The sequence below is a fragment of the Melanerpes formicivorus genome, unplaced genomic scaffold (assembly GCF_026170545.1).
Source record: "Melanerpes formicivorus ecotype bairdi unplaced genomic scaffold, bMelFor1.0.p_v2 SCAF_113, whole genome shotgun sequence".
Taxonomy (NCBI): Eukaryota; Metazoa; Chordata; class Aves; order Piciformes; family Picidae; genus Melanerpes; species Melanerpes formicivorus.
In genome coordinates this window covers 809691-829076 of record NW_027142465.1, presented here as the reverse complement: position 1 = coordinate 829076, position 19386 = coordinate 809691, and the positions used below count along the sequence as shown (strand labels likewise).

The window sequence follows — 19386 nt, the reverse complement described above, 5'->3', positions numbered from 1 at the left end:
CTGACAGCTGGAGGGAAGGATCCATCCAGAGAGACCTGGGCAGGCTGCAGAGCTGGGCCCAGGACAGCCTCAGGAGATTCAGCAAGACCAAGGGCAAGGTCCTGAAGCTGGGGCAGGGCAATCCCAGGCACTGATCCAGGCTGGGGCAGGGACTGGCTGGAGAGCAGCCCCAAAGGAAAGGCCTTGGGGGTGCTGGGGGAGGAGAAGCTCAGCAGGAGCCAGCAGGGAGCACTTGCAGCCCAGAGAGCCAAGCAGAGCCTGGGCTGCAGCAAGAGAAGGGCCAGGGAGGGGATTCTGCCCCTCTGCTCCACTCTGCTGAGACCACAGCTGCAGCTCTGGGGCCAGCTCTGGAGCCTCTGTGCCAGGAAGGATCTGGAGGGGCTGGAAGGTGTCCAGAGCAGGGCCAGGAGGAGGAGCAGAGGGCTGGAGCTGCTCTGCTGTGAGCACAGCCTGAGGGAGTTGGGGTTGTGCAGGCTGGAGAGGAGAAGGCTCCCAGGAGACCTCCTTGTGGCCTTCCAGGATCTGCAGGGGGCTGCAGGAAAGCTGGGGAGGGACTTTGGAGGGTGTCAGGGAGGGATAGGACTGGGGGGGATGGAGCAGAACTAGAAGTGGGGAGATTGAGATTGGCTGTGAGGAAGAAGTTGTTCCCCAGGAGGGTGGTGAGAGCCTGGCACAGGCTGCCCAGGGAGGTGGTGGAAGCCTCCTGCCTGGAGGTGTTTGCAGCCAGGCTGGAGGTGGCTGTGAGCAACCTGCTGTGGTATGAGGTGTCCCTCAGGAGCTGCAGCTCTGTCCTGAGCTCCTTCAAGGCACCGCAGCTGGAACCAACACTCCTGGCTGAAGCAAACCTCAGGGCTCCTGCTCCTGACTGCCTTGGAAAGGTCTCACCTCCTGACTGCCTTGGAAAGGGCTCACCTCCTCACTGCCTTGGAAAGGGCTCACCTCCTCACTGCCTTGGAAAGGGCTCACCTCCTCACTGCCTTGGAAAGGGCTCACCTCCTCACTGCCTTGGAAAGCAGTGAGAGATGTCTACAGAGTCCTCCCCAGAGTCCTGAGCAGAGTCTGCCCTGTCAGTGCAGGGGTGAGTGGCTATCAAGTGAAGCCAGCAGATGCAAGGACCCAACCAAGGCAAAGCCTCTCCATGCAGGGCCTGGTGGAGCCTGCCAAGGACAGCTACAAAACCTGGGAGCTGGTGGCACGTGTCTGACGGCAGGTTCAGGGAGAAGGACTCCAACAGGTGGTACTGAACACAAAACCCCATGCCCAGCTTGGGTCAGCCCAAGAACAAATGTCTGAGGGGGCTGGGAAGGCATGAAGGAGAGGCATGGAAGGAGAGGCATGAAGGGAGAGGCATGAGGGAGAGGCATGAAGGAGAGGCATGAAGGAGAGGCATGAAGGAGAGGCATGAAGGGAGAAGCATGAAGGAGAGGCATGAAGGAGAGGCATGAAGGAGAGGCATGAAGGGAGAGGCATGAAGGAGAGGCATGAAGGGAGAGGCATGAAGGAGAGGCATGAAGGAGAGACATGAAGGAGAGGCATGAAGGAGAGGCATGAAGGGAGAGGCATGAAGGGAGAGGCATGAAGGAGAGGCATGAAGGAGAGGCATGAAGGGAGAGAGACATGAAGGAGAGGCATGAAGGAGAGGCATGAAGGGAGAGGCATGAAGGGAGAGGCATGGAGAGCCATGGTGCACACTTGCTGCTGTCCTCCAAGGTGGCTTTTGCAGACTATGGTCCCAAGAGACCTTCGGCCTGACGTGACACAGCAGCTGCTGCAGCTGAAAGCCTGCATCCAGCCAGCCCAAGAGGGCCAGGCTTAAGCTCCAGCTGCATTTCTAAGCTGTGACAGCAAAGCTCTGCCTTTCTGCAACACAGAGCAGGCACAGGCAAAAGAGAGACTTGCAAAGACCTGGGAGTCACTGCTGACCTTTGTCTGAAGGCCACAACCACCGCCAGAAGAAGCCTTTCTGCTGGGGGGAGAGAGGAACCCCAAATGAATGCAGGACTATTCCAGCACAGGTCGCTCACCAGAGGCTTCTTTGTGCCCCAAAGCCTCGGCAGCAGCGTGAGCAGCTCGCTGCCCATCCCCATCGACCGAGTGAGCAACCCCCCTCCAAGGACCACGATGTGTACTGCAGGGTCCTGTTGGGAAGGAGGCAGCCAGAGGAAGGGTCTGTGCCTCTCTGCCTCACCACAGCCCCCAGCTCGCCTCAGCCTGCTCCTTCTCTCTCATCTCCAGATGAGATCTCATCTCAGATCTTTGCCTTTGTCCTTGATTCTGAAGGCACAGAGCAGCCTCCACACAGGGCTGAATAATCACAGCATCACAGAGCTGTCAGGGTTGGAAGGGACCTCAAGGCTCAGCCAGCTCCAACCCCCTGCCATGGGCAGGGACACCTCACACCGCAGCAGGTTGCTCACAGCCACCTCCAGCCTGGCTGCAAACACCTCCAGGGCTGTGCAGCCTCTGATCATTTTACAGCACCCCAGCAGCACTTTACAGTTCAAACAAGGCTTCAAGACAGCCTTGGGGGTGCAGCAGAGCAGCACCTTTTCAAAACTCAAAAGCTCAGGCAGAAGAAAAGAGCAAACCCAGGGAAACGACAGGGGAGCATCAGGAGCGATGGCTGCAGGCTGCTCCTCCCCAGTGGGCTCTGATGCACAGGGAAAGCCAACCCCAAAGTGTGAAAGGAGGGGAGGGAGAACCTGAAACACCCAATTTGCAAGATCAGAACTACAAAGAGTCTGCTTCCCAAGCAAGAAGCTGCAGAGATGTTTGCTGAAAGTTCATTCAGGAGGGGGGGAAAGAAAAGGACACATCTGAGAGAGATCCTGGGCTGCAGCAGGAGAAGTGTGGCCAGCAGGGCAAGGGAGGTGATTCTCCCCCTCTGCTCAGCTCTGGGGAGACCCCACCCTGGAGTCCTGTGTCCAGTTCTGGAGCCCCTATGGCAAGAGGGATGTGGAGGTGCTGGAAGGTGTCCAGAGCAGGGCAGGAGGAGGAGCAGAGGGCTGGAGCTGCTCTGCTGTGAGGACAGACTGAAGGAGTTGGGGCTGTTGAGTGTGGAGAAGAGAAGGCTCTGAGGTGACCTCATTGTGGCCTTCCAGGATCTGCAGGGGGCTCCAAGAAGGCTGGGGAGGGACTGCTCAGGCTCTCAGGGAGTGACAGGACTAGGGGGAATGGAATGAAGCTGGAGGTGGGGAGATTGAGGCTGGAGGCGAGGAGGAAGTTCTTCCCCATGAGAGTGGTGAAGCCCTGGAATGGGTTGTGCAGGGAGGTGGTTGAGGCCCCAGCCCTGGAGGTGTTTAAGGCCAGGCTGGCTGAGGCTGTGGCCAGGCTGATCTAGTGTGGGGTGTCCCTGCCCACGGCAGGGGGGCTGGAACTGGCTGATCCTTGTGGTCCCTTCCAACCCTGACTGATCCTAGGATACTGGGATACTATGATCTCCAGAGGGCCATGGGGACACAGCACTCCTCAGGGCCTCTGAGCCCTTCAGCAAATCAGCCCAGACTCCTTTCCAAGCCCTTTTCACTTGCTCTGCAAACAGGAATCAGGCAAAGCAAGGCCTGAAGACATAGGATGGGGCAAGCAGTGGCCACTGCTGGCAGGTTCTGCTGCATCACCTATGAGAAGCTTCCAGCAGAGCTGCAGCAGCAGCAGGCCAGAATGAAGTAGTCACAGCACTGGGCAGAGACCAGGCTTGGCTGCAGCTGCTGGGCCCTTCACCACCCACTGAAGCTGCTCCTGACCTCAGCACAGCACAAACAGATTCTTTGGGATGCTGGCTATGGGCTGGGGGAAGAGTTTGGGGTTGAGGGGTGTTGTTATTGTCATTCCCCACACACAGAGGAAGTGAACAAACCAAGGTCTAAGGTGACTCTAACAGCCACAGGACCATGGAATGGTTTGGGTGGGAAGGGACCTGCAGAGCTCACCCAGTGCAGCACCCTGCAGCCAGCAGGGACAGCCCCAGCCAGAGCAGGCTGCTCACAGCCCCAACCAACCTCCCCTGCACTGCTGCCAGGCATGGGGCAGCTCCCAGCTCTCTGGGCAGCCCGGGCCAGGCTCTCCCCACCCTCACTGCCAAACATTTCTTCCTTCTCTCCACTCTCAAGCTCCCTCTTGCCCTTTCCAACCATTCCCCCTTGTCCTGTCCCATCAGGCCCTGCTCAAAGCTCTGTCCCCAGCTCTCTGCTGGGCCCTTGAAGCACTGCAAGGCCACCAGAAGCTCTCCCTGGAGCCTCCTCCTCTGCAGGCTGCCCAAGGCCAACTCTCTCAGCCTGGCTCCCAGCAGAGGGCTTCCAGCCCTGCCAGCACTGCTGTGGCCTCCTCTGGCCCTGCTCCCCCAGCTCCCTGGCTGTGCTGTGCTGAGGGCTCCAGAGCTGGACACAGAGCTCAGGATGAGGTCTCAGGGTCTCAAAGCTGGGACTCAAGAGTCCTGAAACCACTGCCCTGCCATCCAGCTACTGCTGGGCTGTGCTGCAGACACCCAGAGCCCTCTCTCCTCCCTTGCCCCCAACAGATGGACACTGACATTGATTTAGGCTAAAGGAAGTGTTCACAGCATGCCCTAGGAGAGGAAACAGGTAAGAACCAAGCATCCAGGTGCCTCCCTGTGCCTGCTGCTGCAAGGCAGGATCCAGATCCACTTCTCCCTGTTTTGCTTTCCCCACAGGCATGTCCCTGACTGCCCCCAAGTCCCTGTTTCACCAGCAGGACTGTTCAGGGAAGCTGAGCTGGTTGTGGAGCTAAACTGGCAGAAAATATCCTCCCCCCCCCTTTCTTTTTTTTGGGTGGAAGGTGGGCTTTGGGGCTGCTTTTATTTCAGAGTGGTTGGAGTGTGGGTTGGTTTCTTCCTTTGGAGTAGGAGATGCCTCAGTGCATCAGAAAAGTGCTGCTAGAGGCACGAGGAGGCAAGCAGCAGGGGAGAAGCCATGGGCTCACACACATCAGCTTGGCCAGCCTGGCAAGGGGACACATCCAGTCCCTCAGCTCCTCTGGTACTCCCAGCACCCAAGTGCTGCTCAGCAGAGTAGGACTTGGTGATACTGAAGGTCCTTTGCCTTAGGGCAGGGGGTAATGGACATAAACGCCAGCACAGGAGGTTCCACCTCAGCATGAGGAGGAACTTCTGTACTGTGAGGGTCCCAGAGCCCTGGAGCAGGCTGCCCAGAGAGGTTGTGGAGTCTCCTGCTCTGGAGCCTTCCCAGCCCTGCCTGGATGTGTTCCTGTGGGACCTGTGCTGGATTCTCTGCTCCTGCTCTGGCAGGGGGGTTGGACTGGATGATCTCTGGAGGTCCCTTCCAACCCCTCACACCCTGTGAGCCTGTGAGCTGCAGCTCCTCTCGCAGCTCCTCCCTGCCAAAGCCTCTCAAGATCAAAGCCTGGGTCCAGGCTGCAAATCCACAAGCAATTACCCAGTCTACTGCCACTGAGATGCAAAACCTGAGCAGCACATTCCCTCAAGATGGCAAATGCCTCCAGTCCAGCTGGCAGAGGCCTCACACCACCTTTGATTGGGGTCACTGAGCCGCAGCATCCCCCGCAGCCGCCGCCCCCGGCCCTAATCCGCCGTGAAAGCTCCTCCTTTGTCGGGCCGGGAGCCGCTTTGTGCCTGCCGCCTGCCGGCACGCCGGGCTCCGGGGCTCCTGGGGCTGCAGGAGAAAGGGAAGGTGAAGCATTAAATGCTGACAAGTCAGCCACGGCTCTGCGCCGCTGCTCTTCCCCGCGGGGCTGGGGGACGTTGCCATAGCGATGAGAGCTGCGGGGCTGCGGCCACAGCTCTGCCAGCGCTGCCCCTGCGAGCCCAGCGCCGCTGCCCCTGCGAGCCCAGCCCTTCTGCCCCTGCGAGCCCTGCGCCGCTGCCCCTGCGAGCCCTGCGCCTCTGCCCCTGCGAGCCCAGCCCCTCTGCCCCTGCGAGCCCTGCGCCTCTGCCCCTGCGAGCCCGGCCCCTCTGCCCCTGCGAGCCCTGCCCCTCTGCCCCTGCGAGCCCAGCCCCTCTGCCCCTGCGAGCCCAGCCCCTCTGCCCCTGCGAGCCCAGCGCCTCTGCCCCTGCGAGCCCAGCCCTTCTGCCCCTGCGAGCCCAGCCCCTCTGCCCCTGCGAGCCCTGCGCCTCAGCCCCTGCGAGCCCAGCGCCTCTGCCCCTGCGAGCCCTGCCCCTCTGCCCCTGCGAGCCCAGCGCCGCTGCCCCTGCGAGCCCAGCCCCTCTGCCCCTGCGAGCCCTGCGCCTCTGCCCCTGCGAGCCCGGCCCCTCTGCCCCTGCGAGCCCTGCCCCTCTGCCCCTGCGAGCCCAGCCCCTCTGCCCCTGCGAGCCCAGCCCCTCTGCCCCTGCGAGCCCAGCGCCTCTGCCCCTGCGAGCCCAGCCCTTCTGCCCCCTGCGAGCCCAGCCCCTCTGCCCCTGCGAGCCCTGCGCCTCAGCCCCTGCGAGCCCAGCGCCTCTGCCCCTGCGAGCCCTGCCCCTCTGCCCCTGCGAGCCCAGCGCCTCTACCCCTGCGAGCCCAGCGCCTCTACCCCTGCGAGCCCAGCCCTTCTGCCCCTGCGAGCCCAGCCCCTCTGCCCCTGCGAGCCCTGAGCCTCTACCCCTGCGAGCCCAGCGCCTCTGCCCCTGCGAGCCCAGCGCCTCTGCCCCTGCGAGCCCAGCCCCTCTGCCCCTGCGAGCCCTGAGCCTCTACCCCTGCGAGCCCAGCGCCTCTACCCCTGCGAGCCCAGCGCCTCTGCCCCTGCGAGCCCGGCCCCTCTGCCCCTGCGAGCCCAGCGCCTCTGCCCCTGCGAGCCCAGCGCCTCTGCCCCTGCGAGCCCGGCCCCTCTGCCCCTGCGAGCCCAGCCCCTCTGCCCCTGCGAGCCCAGCGCCGCTGCCCCTGCGAGCCCTGCCCCTCTGCCCCTGCGAGCCCAGCGCCTCTACCCCTGCGAGCCCAGCGCCTCTACCCCTGCGAGCCCAGCCCCTCTGCCCCTGCGAGCCCAGCGCCTCTGCCCCTGCGAGCCCGGCCCCTCTGCCCCTGCGAGCCCAGCCCTTCTGCCCCTGCGAGCCCAGCCCCTCTGCCCCTGCGAGCCCTGCGCCTCTACCCCTGCGAGCCCAGCCCTTCTGCCCCTGCGAGCCCAGCCCCTCTGCCCCTGCGAGCCCAGCCCCTCTGCCCCTGCGAGCCCGGCCCCTCTGCCCCTGCGAGCCCAGCCCTTCTGCCCCTGCGAGCCCTGCGCCTCTGCCCCTGCGAGCCCTGCGCCTCTACCCCTGCGAGCCCAGCCCCTCTGCCCCTGTGAGCCCTGCGCCTCTGCCCCTGCGAGCCCTGCCCCTCTGCCCCTGCGAGCCCAGCCCTTCTGCCCCTGCGAGCCCTGCGCCTCTGCCCCTGCGAGCCCTGCGCCTCTACCCCTGCGAGCCCAGCCCTTCTGCCCCTGCGAGCCCAGCCCTTCTGCCCCTGCGAGCCCAGCCCCTCTGCCCCTGCGAGCCCAGCCCCTCTACCCCTGCGAGCCCAGCGCCTCTGCCCCTGCGAGCCCAGCGCCGCTGCCCCTGCGAGCCCTGCGCCTCTGCCCCTGCGAGCCCAGCCCCTCTACCCCTGCGAGCCCAGCCCTTCTGCCCCTGCGAGCCCAGCCCCTCTGCCCCTGCGAGCCCAGCCCTTCTACCCCTGCGAGCCCAGCCCCTCTGCCCCTGCGAGCCCAGCCCCTCTACCCCTGCGAGCCCTGCGCCTCTGCCCCTGCGAGCCCAGCGCCGCTGCCCCTGCGAGCCCTGCGCCTCTGCCCCTGCGAGCCCAGCCCCTCTGCCCCTGCGAGCCCTGCCCCTCTGGCCCTGCGAGCCCAGCCCCTCTGCCCCTGCGAGCCCAGCGCCCCTGCCCCTGCGAGCCCAGCGCCCCTGCCCCTGCGAGCCCAGCGCCTCTGCCCCTGCGAGCCCTGCGCCTCTGCCCCTGCGAGCCCAGCACCGCTGCCCCCTGCGAGCCCAGCCCCTCTGCCCCTGCGAGCCCAGCCCTTCTGCCCCTGCGAGCCCAGCGCCCCTGCCCCTGCGAGCCCTGCGCCTCTGCCCCTGCGAGCCCTGCGCCTCTGCCCCTGCGAGCCCAGCCCCTCTGCCCCTGCGAGCCCGGCGCCTCTGCCCCTGCGAGCCCTGCGCCTCTGCCCCTGCGAGCCCAGCCCTTCTGCCCCTGCGAGCCCGGCGCTGCTGCCCCTGCGAGCCCAGCCCCTCTGCCCCTGCGAGCCCGGCGCCTCTGCCCCTGCGAGCCCTGCGCCTCTGCCCCTGCGAGCCCAGCCCCTCTGCCCCTGCGAGCCCAGCGCCCCTGCCCCTGCGAGCCCTGCGCCTCTACCCCCTGCGAGCCCTGCGCCTCTGCCCCTGCGAGCCCAGCGCCGCTGCCCCTGCGAGCCCTGCGCCTCTGCCCCTGCGAGCCCAGCCCCTCTGCCCCTGCGAGCCCAGCCCCTCTGCCCCTGCGAGCCCTGCCCCTCTGGCCCTGCGAGCCCAGCCCCTCTGCCCCTGCGAGCCCAGCGCCCCTGCCCCTGCGAGCCCAGCGCCCCTGCCCCTGCGAGCCCAGCGCCTCTGCCCCTGCGAGCCCAGCCCCTCTGCCCCTGCGAGCCCTGCGCCTCTGCCCCTGCGAGCCCAGCCCTTCTGCCCCTGCGAGCCCGGCGCCTCTGCCCCTGCGAGCCCTGCCCCTCTGGCCCTGCGAGCCCTGCGCCTCTGCCCCTGCGAGCCCAGCCCCTCTGCCCCTGCGAGCCCGGCGCTGCTGCCCCTGCGAGCCCAGCCCCTCTGCCCCTGCGAGCCCGGCGCCTCTGCCCCTGCGAGCCCTGCGCCTCTGCCCCTGCGAGCCCAGCCCTTCTGCCCCTGCGAGCCCAGCGCCTCTGCCCCTGCGAGCCCAGCCCCTCTGCCCCTGCGAGCCCTGTGCCTCTGCCCCTGCGAGCCCAGCCCTTCTGCCCCTGCGAGCCCGGCGCCTCTGCCCCTGCGAGCCCTGCGCCTCTGCCCCTGCGAGCCCAGCGCCTCTGCCCCTGCGAGCCCTGCGCCTCTGCCCCTGCGAGCCCGGCCCCTCTGCCCCTGCGAGCCCTGCCCCTCTGCCCCTGCGAGCCCAGCCCCTCTGCCCCTGCGAGCCCAGCGCCTCTGCCCCTGCGAGCCCAGCCCTTCTGCCCCTGCGAGCCCAGCCCCTCTGCCCCTGCGAGCCCTGCGCCTCAGCCCCTGCGAGCCCAGCGCCTCTGCCCCTGCGAGCCCTGCCCCTCTGCCCCTGCGAGCCCAGCGCCTCTACCCCTGCGAGCCCAGCGCCTCTACCCCTGCGAGCCCAGCCCTTCTGCCCCTGCGAGCCCAGCCCCTCTGCCCCTGCGAGCCCTGAGCCTCTACCCCTGCGAGCCCAGCGCCTCTGCCCCTGCGAGCCCAGCGCCTCTGCCCCTGCGAGCCCAGCCCCTCTGCCCCTGCGAGCCCTGAGCCTCTACCCCTGCGAGCCCAGCGCCTCTACCCCTGCGAGCCCAGCGCCTCTGCCCCTGCGAGCCCGGCCCCTCTGCCCCTGCGAGCCCAGCGCCTCTGCCCCTGCGAGCCCAGCCCCTCTGCCCCTGCGAGCCCGGCCCCTCTGCCCCTGCGAGCCCGGCCCCTCTGCCCCTGCGAGCCCAGCCCCTCTGCCCCTGCGAGCCCAGCCCCTCTGCCCCTGCGAGCCCAGCGCCGCTGCCCCTGCGAGCCCTGCCCCTCTGCCCCTGCGAGCCCAGCGCCTCTACCCCTGCGAGCCCAGCGCCTCTACCCCTGCGAGCCCAGCCCTTCTGCCCCTGCGAGCCCAGCCCCTCTGCCCCTGCGAGCCCTGCGCCTCTACCCCTGCGAGCACAGCCCTTCTGCCCCTGCGAGCCCAGCCCCTCTGCCCCTGCGAGCCCAGCCCCTCTGCCCCTGCGAGCCCGGCCCCTCTGCCCCTGCGAGCCCAGCCCCTCTGCCCCTGCGAGCCCAGCCCCTCTGCCCCTGCGAGCCCAGCGCCGCTGCCCCTGCGAGCCCTGCCCCTCTGCCCCTGCGAGCCCAGCGCCTCTACCCCTGCGAGCCCAGCGCCTCTACCCCTGCGAGCCCAGCCCTTCTGCCCCTGCGAGCCCAGCCCCTCTGCCCCTGCGAGCCCTGCGCCTCTACCCCTGCGAGCCCAGCCCTTCTGCCCCTGCGAGCCCAGCCCCTCTGCCCCTGCGAGCCCAGCCCCTCTGCCCCTGCGAGCCCGGCCCCTCTGCCCCTGCGAGCCCAGCCCTTCTGCCCCTGCGAGCCCTGCGCCTCTGCCCCTGCGAGCCCTGCGCCTCTACCCCTGCGAGCCCAGCCCCTCTGCCCCTGTGAGCCCTGCGCCTCTGCCCCTGCGAGCCCTGCCCCTCTGCCCCTGCGAGCCCAGCCCTTCTGCCCCTGCGAGCCCTGCGCCTCTGCCCCTGCGAGCCCTGCGCCTCTACCCCTGCGAGCCCAGCCCTTCTGCCCCTGCGAGCCCAGCCCTTCTGCCCCTGCGAGCCCAGCCCCTCTGCCCCTGCGAGCCCAGCCCCTCTACCCCTGCGAGCCCAGCGCCTCTGCCCCTGCGAGCCCAGCGCCGCTGCCCCTGCGAGCCCTGCGCCTCTGCCCCTGCGAGCCCAGCCCCTCTACCCCTGCGAGCCCAGCCCTTCTGCCCCTGCGAGCCCAGCCCCTCTGCCCCTGCGAGCCCAGCCCTTCTGCCCCTGCGAGCCCAGCCCCTCTGCCCCTGCGAGCCCAGCCCCTCTACCCCTGCGAGCCCTGCGCCTCTGCCCCTGCGAGCCCAGCGCCTCTGCCCCTGCGAGCCCAGCGCCGCTGCCCCCTGCGAGCCCTGCGCCTCTGCCCCTGCGAGCCCAGCCCCTCTGCCCCTGCGAGCCCTGCCCCTCTGGCCCTGCGAGCCCAGCCCCTCTGCCCCTGCGAGCCCAGCGCCCCTGCCCCTGCGAGCCCAGCGCCCCTGCCCCTGCGAGCCCAGCGCCTCTGCCCCTGCGAGCCCAGCCCCTCTGCCCCTGCGAGCCCTGCGCCTCTGCCCCTGCGAGCCCAGCACCGCTGCCCCTGCGAGCCCAGCCCCTCTGCCCCTGCGAGCCCAGCCCTTCTGCCCCTGCGAGCCCAGCGCCCCTGCCCCTGCGAGCCCTGCGCCTCTGCCCCTGCGAGCCCTGCGCCTCTGCCCCTGCGAGCCCAGCCCCTCTGCCCCTGCGAGCCCGGCGCCTCTGCCCCTGCGAGCCCTGCGCCTCTGCCCCTGCGAGCCCAGCCCTTCTGCCCCTGCGAGCCCGGCGCTGCTGCCCCTGCGAGCCCAGCCCCTCTGCCCCTGCGAGCCCGGCGCCTCTGCCCCTGCGAGCCCTGCGCCTCTGCCCCTGCGAGCCCAGCCCTTCTGCCCCTGCGAGCCCGGCGCCTCTGCCCCTGCGAGCCCTGCGCCTCTGCCCCTGCGAGCCCAGCCCCTCTGCCCCTGCGAGCCCAGCGCCCCTGCCCCTGCGAGCCCTGCGCCTCTACCCCTGCGAGCCCTGCGCCTCTGCCCCTGCGAGCCCAGCGCCGCTGCCCCTGCGAGCCCTGCGCCTCTGCCCCTGCGAGCCCAGCCCCTCTGCCCCTGCGAGCCCAGCCCCTCTGCCCCTGCGAGCCCTGCCCCTCTGGCCCTGCGAGCCCAGCCCCTCTGCCCCTGCGAGCCCAGCGCCCCTGCCCCTGCGAGCCCAGCGCCCCTGCCCCTGCGAGCCCAGCGCCTCTGCCCCTGCGAGCCCAGCCCCTCTGCCCCTGCGAGCCCTGCGCCTCTGCCCCTGCGAGCCCAGCCCTTCTGCCCCTGCGAGCCCGGCGCCTCTGCCCCTGCGAGCCCTGCCCCTCTGGCCCTGCGAGCCCTGCGCCTCTGCCCCTGCGAGCCCAGCCCCTCTGCCCCTGCGAGCCCGGCGCTGCTGCCCCTGCGAGCCCAGCCCCTCTGCCCCTGCGAGCCCGGCGCCTCTGCCCCTGCGAGCCCTGCGCCTCTGCCCCTGCGAGCCCAGCCCTTCTGCCCCTGCGAGCCCAGCGCCTCTGCCCCTGCGAGCCCAGCCCCTCTGCCCCTGCGAGCCCTGTGCCTCTGCCCCTGCGAGCCCAGCCCTTCTGCCCCTGCGAGCCCGGCGCCTCTGCCCCTGCGAGCCCTGCGCCTCTGCCCCTGCGAGCCCAGCGCCTCTGCCCCTGCGAGCCCTGCGCCTCTGCCCCTGCGAGCCCTGCGCCTCTGCCCCTGCGAGCCCGGCGCCTCTGCCCCTGCGAGCCCTGCGCCTCTGCCCCTGCGAGCCCAGCCCTTCTGCCCCTGCGAGCCCGGCGCCGCTGCCCCTGCGAGCCCTGCGCCTCTACCCCTGCGAGCCCAGCCCCTCTGCCCCTGCGAGCCCAGCCCCTCTGCCCCTGCGAGCCCAGCGCCTCTACCCCTGCGAGCCCAGCCCCTCTGCCCCTGCGAGCCCTGCGCCCCTGCCCCTGCGAGCCCAGCCCCTCTACCCCTGCGAGCCCAGCGCCTCTGCCCCTGCGAGCCCAGCGCCTCTGCCCCTGCGAGCCCAGCCCCTCTACCCCTGCGAGCCCTGCGCCTCTACCCCTGCGAGCCCTGCCCCTCTGGCCCTGCAAGCCCTGCGCCTCTGCCCCTGCGAGCCCGGCGCTGCTGCCCCTGTGAGCCTGGCGCTGCTGCCCTGAGCAGCAGAGCATCACCGAGCCACTCAGCTAGGAAGGGACCTCAGAGGTCATCTGCTCCAGCCTCCCTGCTGTGGGCAGGAGCACCTCTCGTCCAGACTGAACTGCTCAAGGCCTCATCCAACCTGGCCTTGAACAGCCCCAGGGAGGATGCAGCCACAGCCTGTCTGGGCAGCCTGTGCCAGAGTCTCATCACCCTTGTACCTAAGGACTTCTTCCTCAGCTCCAGTCTAACCCTGCTCTCCCTCTGCTGCTACCCATTTCCCCCTGTCCTGTCCCTGGACACCGTCATGAGAAGTCCCTCTGCAGAGGACAGGCTCAGCCATGCCATGGGGACACAATGGGACACAGCTGGCAGCAGGGCCAGCACTGCTTCCCTCCCCCTGCACCCAACCTCCCAGGCTGAAAGTGCTGCAGGAGTGGCAGAGCTGCAGGGATGGCTGAAAGAGCTGCAGGGGTGGCAGAGCTGCAGGGATGGCAGAGCTGCAGGGATGGCTGAAAGAGTTGCAGGGGTGGCAGAGTTGCAGGGGTGGCTGAAAGAACTGCAGAGATGGCAGTGCTGCAGGGATGGCAGAGCTGCAGGGATGGCAGAGCTGCAGGGATGGCAGAGCTGCAGGGGCAGCTGCGTGCTGCTTTCCTGCACTGGACAGCACAGGCTGAGGGCAGCAGAGGCTGAGGGCAGTGCAGGCTGAGGGCAGCGCAGGCTGAGGGCAGTGCAGGCTGAGGACAGTGCAGGCTGAGGACAGCAGAGGCTGAGGGCAGCAGAGGCTGAGGGCAGTGCAGGCTGAGGGCAGCAGAGGCTGAGGGCAGCAGAGGCTGAGGGCAGCAGGGGCTGAGGGCAGCGCAGGCTGAGGGCAGTGCAGGCTGAGGACAGTGCAGGCTGAGGACAGCAGAGGCTGAGGGCAGCATGGGCTGAGGGCAGTGCAGGCTGAGGGCAGTAGAGGCTGAGGGCAGCAGAGGCTGAAGGCAGTGCAGGCTGAGGGCAGCAGAGGCTGAGGGCAGCGCAGGCTGAGGGCAGCAGAGGCTGAGGGCAGTGCAGGCTGAGGGCAGCGCAGGCTGAAGGCAGCAGAGGCTGAGGGCAGTGCAGGCTGAGGGCAGCAGAGGCTGAGGGCAGTGCAGGCTGAGGGCAGCAGAGGCTGAGGGCAGCGCAGGCTGAGGGCAGCGCAGGCTGAGGGCAGTGCAGGCTGAGGGCAGCAGAGGCTGAGGGCATTGCAGGCTGAGGGCAGTGCAGGCTGAGGGCAGTGCAGGCTGAGGGCAGCAGAGGCTGAGGGCAGCAGAGGCTGAGGGCATTGCAGGCTGAGGGCAGTGCAGGCTGAGGGCAGCAGAGGCTGAGGGCAGCGCAGGCTGAGGGCAGTGCGGACTGAGGGCAGTGCAGGCTGAGGGCAGCAGAGGCTGAGGGCATTGCAGGCTGAGGGCAGTGCAGGCTGAGGGCAGTGCAGGCTGAGGGCAGCAGAGGCTGAGGGCAGCAGAGGCTGAGGGCATTGCAGGCTGAGGGCAGCGCGGGCTGAGGGCAGTGCGGACTGAGGGCAGCAGAGGCTGAGGGCAGCAGAGGCTGAGGGCAGCGCAGGCTGAGGGCAGCGCGGGCTGAGGGCAGTGCGGACTGAGGGCAGCAGAGGCTGAGGGCAGTGCAGGCTGAGGGCAGCAGAGGCTGAGGGCAGTGCGGACTGAGGGCAGCAGAGGCTGAGGGCAGTGCAGGCTGAGGGCAGCGCGGGCTGAGGACAGCAGAGGCTGAGGACAGCAGAGGCTGAGGGCAGTGCAGGCTGAGGACAGCAGAGGCTGAGGACAGCAGAGGCTGAGGACAGCAGAGGCTGAGGGCAGTGCAGGCTGAGGGCAGCGCAGGCTGAGGGCAGCGCAGGCTGAGGGCAGCATGGGCTGAGGGCAGCAGAGGCTGAGGGCAGCAGAGGCTGAGGGCAGCAGAGGCTGAGGGCAGCATGGGCTGAGGGCAGCATGGGCTGAGGGCAGCAGAGGCTGAGGGCAGCATGGGCTGAGGGCAGCAGAGGCTGAGGGCAGCAGAGGCTGAGGGCAGCACGGGCTGAGGGCAGCATGGGCTGAGGCAGCGCGGACTGAGGGCAGCAGAGGCTGAGGGCAGCAGAGGCTGAGGGCAGCAGAGGCTGAGGGCAGTGCAGGCTGAGGGCAGCAGAGGCTGAGGACAGCGCAGGCTGAGGACAGCAGAGGCTGAGGGCAGCATGGGCTGAGGGCAGCATGGGCTGAGGGCAGCAGAGGCTGAGGGCAGCAGAGGCTGAGGGCAGCATGGGCTGAGGGCAGCATGGGCTGAGGGCAGCAGAGGCTGAGGGCAGCGCAGGCTGAGGGCAGCGCAGGCTGAGGGCAGCAGAGGCTGAGGGCAGCAGAGGCTGAGGGCAGTGCAGGCTGAGGACAGCAGAGGCTGAGGGCAGCAGAGGCTGAGGGCAGTGCAGGCTGAGGACAGCAGAGGCTGAGGGCAGCAGAGGCTGAGGGCAGTGCAGGCTGAGGGCAGCAGAGGCTGAGGGCAGCAGAGGCTGAGGGTAGCAGGGGCTGAGGGCAGCGCAGGCTGAGGGCAGTGCGGACTGAGGGCAGCAGAGGCTGAGGGTAGCAGGGGCTGAGGGCAGCGCAGGCTGAGGGCAGTGCGGACTGAGGGCAGCAGAGGCTGAGGGCAGCAGAGGCTGAGGGCAGCATGGGCTGAGGGCAGTGCAGGCTGAGGGCAGTGCAGGCTGAGGGCAGCATTGCCATGCTCAGCACCACAGCTCTGATTAACCAGCACCAAATGCCAGTGGCAAAGCCACCACACATGCTGCCTGCCTGGGCTCCTTCCCCCCACCAAAGCAAAGCTGCTGAAGGCAGGGGAAGGCTCCCGAGGGTACAAAAGCAGCAGAGCTTTGCCGCAGCTCCTTTCCTTTTACTGTTCCCATTTGCATTCCTGAAGGCAGCCCCAGGCAGGGCCAGGGCACAGGTACAGGAGACACACTTCAACTGCTCCCCACAAGCAGCAGAGATGTTCCCTGCTGGTGCTGGCTGCCGGGTTTGCTGCCACCAGCCACGGCGCCTGCTAGCTCAAACCTCCTGCAGCCAGCCAGTTGCCACCGTTGAATCACATCACATCTGCTGCCTGCCTGCCTGCCTGCCTGCCTGCCTTTGGTCTGGAGGAAAGCTGCAGCCTGCAGTCTCACCAACAGAGAATCACAGAGCTGTCAGGCTTGGATGGGATCTCAAGGCTCAGCCAGCTCCAACCCCCCTGCCATGGGCAGGGACACCTCACACCACAGCAGGTTGCTCACAGCCACCTCCAGCCTGGCTGCAAAACACTCCAGGTGGCTTCCACCACCTCCCTGGGCAACCTGTGCCAGTCTCTCACCACCCTCATGGGGAACAACTTCTTCCTCACATCCAACCTGAACCTCCCCACTTCTACTTGTGCTGCATTCACAGAATCACAGAAGGTTAGGGGCTGGAAAGGACCTCGAGAGATCATCCAATCCAACCCCCCTGCCAGCACAGGACCAGCTACACCAGATCACACAGGATTCCCCCCAGTCCCATCACTACCCCACATCCTAACATTTTACCACAGAAGAAAAAGGAAGCTTGAGGAGGGCAGACTGAGACTGGAGATGAGGAAGAAATTCTGCAGAGTGAGGCTGGGGAGACACCAGAACAGGCTGCCCAGGGAGCCTGTGGCTGCCTCCTGCCTGGAGGACTTCAAGGCCAGGCTGGATGAGGCCTTGAGCAAGCTGGGCTGGGGGGAGGTGTCCCTGGGCATGGAAGGAGGGTTGGAACTGGGTGAGCTTTGAGGTCCCTTCCAACCCAACCCATTCTGTGAGTCTGTGAGTCTCAGCACACTGAAATCTCCCAGGACACACAGCAGCTAAGTGCAGCTCCCTCTGCCATCCCCAACCATTCCTGTGCAAAGAAAACAGTTCTTGGAGCCCAGCCCATGGTCTGCTGCTTGCAAGGCTAAGCCTTGCATCTCCCCTCAGCTTCCCTCACACAAGTGCCTATTGTCACAACACCACATTTCCTCTCCAGTTGTCTCTCCCCCTTCCTCAACTGCAGTTTGAGGAACTCCAAGGCAACAGAAGGCTCCATTCTCTCACAGCAGCCAAGTTAAGCTCTCTCTTCCCTCTTAGATGCCATCACACTTTGCTTACTCAGCCTTGGATGCTCCCAGCCAAAACCAAAGCAAGGAAAGAGGAGGAGCAAGCAGTAAATCCTTGGGTGAGGTTTTAATGGAAGCCAGCTGAGAAGAGGAATCAGGGCACAGGCTAAACTGCCCTGATGGTTCCAGAGCACAGGGAAGGTCCCTTCAGAGCCTTCCTCTGATTGGATTTCTCGCTGTGTTGATTGACTGTCCCTCTGCCAGCACTGCCAGTCCCCTGCTGCCCCATCTACTGGCAGCTGAGCAGGGCTGGTGCAGGAGCAGAGTTGCTGAGAATGAGATGACCTGAAGAGAGAGCAGCAGGTGGAAGGAAGCCCCCAGCGTCTTCCAGACAGGTTGAACACCCTCCAAGGACTCTGAACACTCACCTACAGACACCAGCCCAGCACCTGCCCTTTGCTCCATGAGCTCTTCAGCAAGCCTCGAGGGATTTCTTGGCTTTCATTCCCAGTTCTAGGACTGGGAGAGGTGATTCTGCCCCTCTGCTCTGCTCAGACCTCACCTGCAGTGCTGTGTCCCACAAAAGAAGGACATGGAACTGCTGGAGAGGCTCCAGAGGAGGCCACAAAGGTGATCAAGAGGCCTGGAGAGCCTCTGCTATAGGTACAGGGTGAGAGAATTGGGGCTGCTCAGCCTGGAGAAGAGAAGGCTGCAGGGAGACCTCAGAGCTGCATTTCAGTATCTGCAGGGGAGCTCCAGGCAGGCTGGAGAGGGACTCTTCAGGGGGGGCTGTGGGGATAGGTTGAGAGGCAATGGCTTGAAACTGGAGCAGGGCAGATTTAAGTTGGCCATCAGGAGGAAGTTCTGCACTGTGAGGCTGGGCACACACTGGAACCAGGTTGCTGTCAACATTGTGCCTCAGACTGCTGGGAGGATTGGGTGTGAAGGAGGATCTTCAGTGCTCACCTTGCAGAGAGCCATCCTCTGCTCCCCAGCACAGCCTGCCTGGGCTTTTGGACTGCCCCTCAGCAGCTGCACCTTTCAACTCCACAAAAGGTCACCTCCCAATTCCTCAGATGGTTACTATGAAAGCTGAGGGCATCTGGGAGCAAGGGGTCTCCCCTGCAGCTTTATTCTACAAGGAAGTCATGAGCTTCCCTCACACCACTGAGGGAAGAAGGAGAGACTCCAGATGAGTGGCATGACCCAGGGAGCTCACCAAGAAGCCCAACATGCTCAGGAAAGGGGCTGCAGGCAGGGAACTCCCCCTGAGGAAGCAGAGTGAGCAGGGTGAAGGGCAGCTGATAACCCAGGGAAACCTGAGAGAGGGCTGTGAGAGGGGCCCCACAGAGCAGCTGCTCCTCTCAGAAGGGTAAGCTCATGGCAAGGCATTTGCCACTTGCAGGGAAGATGACAGTGAGCCCAGGGAAGCTGCTGATCAGCAGGGCCAGCAGCACACTGCTGCAAAAGGAAGAGGAGATGCTGAACTGCACAAACCACAGAAACAGGCAGGGCCTGCAGCCTCACACAGCCTGAGCTCTGCCTTTCCAGGGACATGAATCCCAGCCACAACCACAGAGGCACAGAATCACAGAGCTGCTTGGGTTGGAGAAGCCCTCTGAGCTCACCCAGTCCAACCAGCAACCCAACCCCACCATGGCCACCAAACTGTGGCCCCAGGGGCCATGGGCACAGGCTGCTTGAACCCCTCCAGGGCTGGGGACTGCACCACCTCCCTGGGCAGCCTGTGCCAATCCCTGACCACTCTTGCAGCAAAGAAATCTTCTCTCATCTCCAACCTAACCCTCTCCTGGCACATTTTCAGCCATTTCTTCTCATTTTATCCCCTGAGACTGGGGAGCAGAGCCCAACCCCCACCTCACTGCAGCCTCCTTGCAGGCAGCAGTAGAGAGCAATGAGGTCTCCTCCCAGCCTCCTCTTCTCCAGGCTAAACATCCCCAGGTCCCTCAGCTGCTCCTCCCCAGCCCTGTTCTCCAGACCCTCCCCCAGCTTTGTTGCCCTTCTCTGGACCTGCTCCAGCCTCTCAATGTCCTTCTTGGGGTGAGGAGCCCAAAACTGAACCCAGGATTTGAGGTGTGGCTTCACCAGTGCCCAGTCCAGGGGCAAGACAAGGACAAACCCCACACAACCTGGCATAAGAAAGGCAAACAGAGCTGCAGCCCTGGACATGACACTTGCTGGCCACAACCATCCCAGGCAGTGCTACAGGCTGGGGTCAGAGTGGCTGAGAGCAGCCAGGCAGAAAGGGACCTGGGGGTAGTGGTGGACAGCAGCTGAACAGGAGCCAGCAGTGTGCCCAGGGGGCCAAGAAGGCCAAGGGCATCCTGGCCTGCAGCAGGCAGAGTGTGGCCAGCAGGAGCAGGGAAGTCCTTGTGCCCTGTGCTCAGCACTGCTGAGGCCACACCTTGAGTCCTGTGTCCAGTTCTGGGCTCCTCAGGTTAGGAAAGAGGTTGAGCTGCTGGAAGGTGTCCAGAGAAGGGCAGGAAAGCTGGGGAGGGGTCTGGAGCACAGCCCTGGGAGGAGAGGCTGAGGGAGCTGGGGTTGCTTAGCCTGCAGAAGAGGAGGCTCAGGGGAGACCTTCTTGCTCTCTGCAACTCCCTGCAGGGAGGTTGGAGCCAGGTGGGGGTTGGGCTCTTCTGCCAGACAGGCAAGCAGCAGCAGAACAAGAGGACACAGTCTCAAGCTGTGCCAGGGGAGGTTTAGGCTGGAGGTGAGGAGAAAGTTCTTCCCAGCAAGAGAGATTGGCCACTGGGATGTGCTG

The 19386-nt window shown here is 66.3% G+C and overlaps 1 protein-coding gene across 1 annotated transcript in view; it reads right to left on the bottom strand.

The window, feature by feature from the left end:
* Nucleotides 1-19386, bottom strand: part of MYO1D (myosin ID) — a 236232-nt gene that overhangs the window by 110474 nt on the left and 106372 nt on the right.